The following is a 6,000-nucleotide window of genomic DNA, read 5'->3' as shown; positions in this document are numbered from 1 at the left end:
TCAATTTGTCAAGTCACAAACGTACCTGCACCTTTTGTGCAGTATACTGTATTTCTAAGTACCTGTAAGCAAATTCCTTTCAAGGATTAGCCTTCTTGGAAGGCGGAGCTTCAAGTAGCAGGCTAACGTAGTAAATTATTTTTATAACACAAGCACCATGAGTTGAGTAGTGCAGACCATGACGTGGCTTGTATGTTAATTGCACTGGTGCTTTGACATTTTGCCAGCTACCTGACATGGTGAGTTTTGCTTGGCAGCAACTTCAAAAATTTCTACATTCTTTGCAGTTTGAAAATATGATGGGTTGCCTCATTTAGCTGGGACAACTTGGTATCATCCTTTCCAAAAAGCCACAATGTTGAACGAACATGCAGTGACAAGTGAGCATGACTGAGTTGGGAACGTCTTGATCTCTCCCACATAAATATTTGCACTGTCGAGTGTCCGTATTATGCACCTGTATGGTTTGGAGAGCCTCCCAAACTGGACATTGGCTCAGAGGTACAGCCTAGGAACAGAGGACGAGCCTCATGGAGACGTAACTGCAATATTAGCATGCCAGATCGAATCAACACAGCATTACACAGGAGTCCACCTCATCAGAAACGTTTGAGTCCCATCATTGTCACCAACTGATGTCACACAGGGACACTAAATACGGTTAAGCGCTCGTGTATGCATTCCAAGCCTCACCAAGTAGGCACTCATTTTCTCGCACGGCGTGTCCTTGCAGGAATGCCTCCCTCAGGAAGGAAATTCGCCACACAAATGAGTCGTGGACAGAGTCAGGGAAGGTGGCACGATGCTCTGAATGCAGAGGTCAGCATCGCAAACCTGGAAAAGTGTAGAGCGGAAATGTAGAAACCATTTTCTTTGCAATATGCTTTCAAACAATCTGCAGGGACTCCTGCCACAAACCAAAACACTTGTTTGTGTTACTCAAGACTGGACGACATACGCAGCCACCAGCTGGTCGTGAACACCAGTATATTAGTCACTCGTATTAATCGTAACGAATACTGACATGTCTCCATGGTGATTGAGTTGCTGCTACAAATATAGCTCCAAGGCACGAACGTGCTGGGGTGATAGACCCTAGTATATTCAGGACTTGCATTGATCCCAGCAGGTACTGACATGTCTCTGTATCGATTAAGTTACATGCCGATTAGAGAAACTCGGTACTCACAATCATTGCGTTCAGCGCATAGTAGTTTTTCCTGCACCAGTAGGCAGCCTTGGTAAACCGCGGGTCGTTCTCAGACGGGCCCTTGATGGCGATCTGGGTGCCGTCCACGAATCCTGTGACATGATAGGGTTGTTAGATCCAGCTTTAGGCAAATCTACTGTTCAGAAAAAGAGAGTTTAACGGCGCGACGGGAGCGGCGCAAAACGAACTCCTGTCCCGAGCACGTCGCGAGCACTCCGCGAGCAGTCATCCTTCGACGATCGCTCGGGAATGCACGCGTATCTGTTCCTGAAAGCTCTCGGACACGTTGGATGAACAAAATCGCTCATTACGTACCGACAACACCGCTGATTTTGGCGACTCTCTAGTAGCCCTCCTTCGCTCTCGCTTTCTCATCCTCCGTTGTCGGAAAGCGAATCCAGCGATCCGCCAGGCGCTCGACGATCGCGGTCGTGACGGCGTGGAGTGCACGAGACACGGCACTTTGGTGTACCGCCAAGTGCTCGACACTAGCCACCGTCCCTTGAATCCCGCCGGCCGTGTAAAAACGCAGGGCGCGCAACACCTGCTGCTCGACGGTGATCACTCGAACGGTCGTGCGGTCCGGTTGCAGGTCGGGGCGGAGCAGCTCACACAGCCACCTCGTCACTCCCCTCGTCAGTCGGTAGTTCGCTACAAACCTATCCTCCGAAAGCAGAAAGGCGTCGCGGTGCTCCCGAAACACTCGGTCGGCGCGCTTGGAGACCAGCAGCGCACAACAAAGTTCCGCCATCTTTACGATAAACTTCGCAACTTCGAGCTCCCAAACTCTCGAAGTTTTCTTTACAGAAACAACTTCATCGTGACGACATTCTGACGTCACGGCAAAGTTCACAATTTTGACCAGCATGCACCAAACTTTATCGTCAGAACTTTACTCTGACGTCAGGGCTCGTCCCCAGGAGCAGCAGCCAATGGGCGACTGATGAAGTTTTCTTTGCAATGAAGTTTGCGCCACCAGCATAGACAGACTGGTATGCCGTTTTGATTTCCTCAGCCCAGGTGGAGGGGTCTTCCGATTTCTAAGTCTTCTCGAAGTTTTTTTCCATTTGGTAATTCCTGTTCGCGATCCCGATCGTCGTTCTTTCTTTCTTTTGCTTTCGCTTGTGAGTTGTGTTATTAGAATGTAGTGATCGCTTCTCAGGTTTTATGTGTTTTCCTACCGAGTTAGGTTGGGGCCGATGTGCCACATGAGATCTGGATTTGTGTTTTTCTCTACGCTATTCCAAGTCCGTGTTGGGGTATGGATGTCGTTTAGTAGGGACAGGTTGTCGTTGCCTGTGGCTGCTTCCAACCTTCTGCCATTTGGAGTGGTGTTAGAGTAGCCCCATGCCGTGTGATGGCTCTTGAAGTCGCCCCCTATCATCACGTCCTTTCCCTTGTGCTTGTCTTTGAGGTCTTTGATCCAATTTGTTTTTTCTATGATGGTATTCCGGGATCCAGTATGCGTTGATCACTATCAGTTTGTCGTCATTGCCTTGAGGCTGGTATTCTATTGCTACCATTTCTTGTTTGTTTGAGTTGTACAGTTCTGTTTCTAGCTCTATTATAGGGATACTATTTGCCACGTATGTTATAGTCATGTTTTTTTTTCTTTATTTGTTTTGCGGATTTCAATCATCCGCAGAGGGGGCAGAGATAAAGGCATGATGCCTGCAGCGCCTCTGCCCCCTGCAGTTCATACAGCGGAAATAGCATTTCAAAGAAGTCATAGTGATAATAAATCACAAGACAGCCATCGTCATAAAAACAAATAGAAACAATTGTTAGAGAAATATCTGAAAACACAAGAAATACAATGACTCAACTAAAAAAACTACACAAGCGGCACAGCTTGAACAATACGGGGCGATATGCTTATCATAACCCAGAAGTAAAATAAAATTAAAATAAAGATAAAGACAAAAATAGACACAGTTTTTTTGCATATCTACTAAACATTTATGAACAAGGATTTATAAAAGAAAGCGGAAACAAGCTAAATCAAAACCTAAAATGAGGCTGCAAAGCCAAAATTGAGAATTTTGAAGTTTCGTATACGTTACGCTTCATTGAAAATAAATATAAATAGATATGCATGCCTTAAATAGACGAAAACGCGATATCACTGCAAATCAGAGCTCGTCTGCACTTTTTTTTTAACTTTGGAAAAGGAGAACTGAAATTAACATCAATGCCAGGGGAATTTAATAATTTAGTAGTCATGTACGATAAACTTTGCTGCCATAATTTGTTCGTATGCTTGGGATCCTACGTTTCGGGTCTCGCAATGTGTAGGCACTAGAAGGAGGTGTCTGTGTCAAATAGAGGTTGTTTTTGTAGATCAATTGAAATAATTTAAAGTGATATTTTTGATCTTCCTTCAATATAATATATTTAACAAAAAGTGGTTGGTGTTTGAGGTCTATTTGGGTTTTGATTCTTACTCGACCGTTTTTGCAAGCGTGTAATACTTGGTTCCGTGAATTTCTGATATCCAGAGAGACTGAAGTCTCTGTTTGTTTTTTGTAATATTATTATATCTGGTTTACGCGCCGCGTGTTGGATGTAGAAAAGAAGTTGAGCCTTTTTCTTCTAAAGCCTCTACAATTCTATTGCCATATTACTGTGTCTGCTATTTGCTTTTCTTTACTCTTTTTATTCATACTGGGGCTCAGGGGTTTCTGAACGTGTTACTTTAGTGGTGCCGGTTGGTTCTGCAAGGATACTTCTTTTTTCTGTTCAATAGCATGTTGATCTTGGCGACAAAACTTTTATGTGTTCCTCTAGGAGAGTCATCTGTTTTTACATGATTTCCGTCTGTCGCACAAGTTGCATTATGATTGCGTTCGCTGGGGGTTCAAGCCAGGTATGATTCCTCTACTCTGTGAGCAGGTGATTTTACTCGAGGGGGGTTGAGAGGACGTTGACGGCGCGACACTCTCGTTCTCCTCCATGTCCATAATTGTGGCCTGCGAAGCTTTAGCTTGAAGGTTGTCAACCCTTGCTTTGTCTGAATTCTCTGTCAATTGGCGGCGTCTAGCTTGCGTTAACGCTTGTTTATACGTTTGTGATATGCGTGCTGTGCGTGCTGGTGTGTTATTTGCAGCTGTAAGGTAGTGTAAAGGCCTACTCACGCTTCTGGCTGGACCACGCTAAGACTTCTAGCACGTGGCCTCGGTTTGGCTGGAGCTATCGTGCCTTTTTTAGTGTTGTTGGATCGCCTCGACTCTCGTGGCGCGCGTCAAGTCTGATGCGTTTCCGCGTCTTTCCTTTGGTTAGATTTGACAGGCAGGAGTGGAAACGCATTGTCTTGAAGCAGCTGGTACGGATTTGAGGTGGTTGGGCCGCAGGATGGAGTACTTTTTGGCGTGGTTTGTTGTGGTGGCCCGTTCATCCTTTGGTCAACATGCATCTGTCTTCTCATCTCCATGCTGTGATTCAGGTCTATGTCTGCCTTGAGCCTGGCGGGCATTGAGGGTCTCCAGGAGAATGTTCGTCTTCACAATTGTGGCAGTAAGGGATGCATGCATTGATGATCACCCTCGAGCCCAGGGGAGTTCCTGGCTGCATTGTTGGCGAGTGATGTTGGTTTTTTCTTAGGGATACTTCTGCTTTGTGCCCGATTTTCTGGCAGCATAGGCAAAGAATGCTTCTTGGTCGGTAGGGGTAGATTTTGGTGACCACTCTATCTTCCCTTATATACCTTGGAAGGTGAAGACCTGCGAAAGTGATGAGCACGGTGTTGCTTCTTCCCATCCTGTGTGCTGATAATATGGTGCGATTATGACTTTGGATACTGTTTTGTAGGCTGGCATCGTCTAGATTGTTCAGACCGTGAACAACTCCTCTGACCTGCTCTCTGCCCATGGCAAGGTAGGTCGATGTGGGTCTGATGACGCCGTCAGTGTTAATCGAGGTTAGTCGTAGTAGTTTACTTTTTGACGAGGGGCGTTAAGTGTCGGCTGCAATCAGGTTAGGGCCTTCTCGCACTTTAAAAAAAGGTCTCGAGCCTTTCAACCGGTGTGAATAGGGCGGCAAGCGTGATCCCTTGTCCGAGCTTCTGATGTGATGTTTCCTTGAGGTGGAAGCCGTCCTTGATTTTGATGATTACGGTGTCGTAGCTTCGGTTTTTGAAGTGGCGCGGTAGCATAGTGATCCAGGGGTTTGGATTGCCCTCGTCGTCATTCAAGTATTGCTTCGCTGGCTCTGCCAGGGTGAGGTCTACTTGGTCGAGATGTAGGGTTGGTTCACATTCCATGTTGTGGAACTTCTGGGTGTTTTCGGGGCTCGAGGATCCCCTAAACCATTTGCGGGAAGTTATTTATGTGACACCGTCGAACCTACATCCACAGGCTTTAAGCTCACATGTTAATCATGTCTGCAGACTGTTTTTTTCGAATTGGAACTCCATCCAAACCAAGATATCAATATGCCTTATGCATTTTAGGCTTAGTAGCGCTTTTTTCTGTTTCACTTAAGGAATAGGTGAGAAGAATGCTTACTTCTAGTGGCATATCTAACAGCTGGTAGCACAACTACTCCCCGGTCGTGACGCTAATAAAAAGTGAAAGGCAGGGAGATACTGCGATGCCTTTGTTGCTGGGATTACCTCCCCAACGTCCTGGCCAGACCGCAGAAGAAGATTAAGTCCGAGCTTGTTGACACTGGGACCTCCAGACCTTAAGGCACTCAAGTAGCTGCAAATGAAAACGAATCACACTCAAGTACTTGGCAGAAATACATTACAATGCTAGCATACTCTTTCGTGATCAGCGCATATATCCTTTTAT

This window comes from Ixodes scapularis, unplaced genomic scaffold (assembly GCF_016920785.2).
Source record: "Ixodes scapularis isolate PalLabHiFi unplaced genomic scaffold, ASM1692078v2 PGA_scaffold12__126_contigs__length_90152505, whole genome shotgun sequence".
Classification (NCBI taxonomy): Eukaryota; Metazoa; Arthropoda; class Arachnida; order Ixodida; family Ixodidae; genus Ixodes; species Ixodes scapularis.
This window is presented reverse-complemented; position numbering follows the sequence as displayed.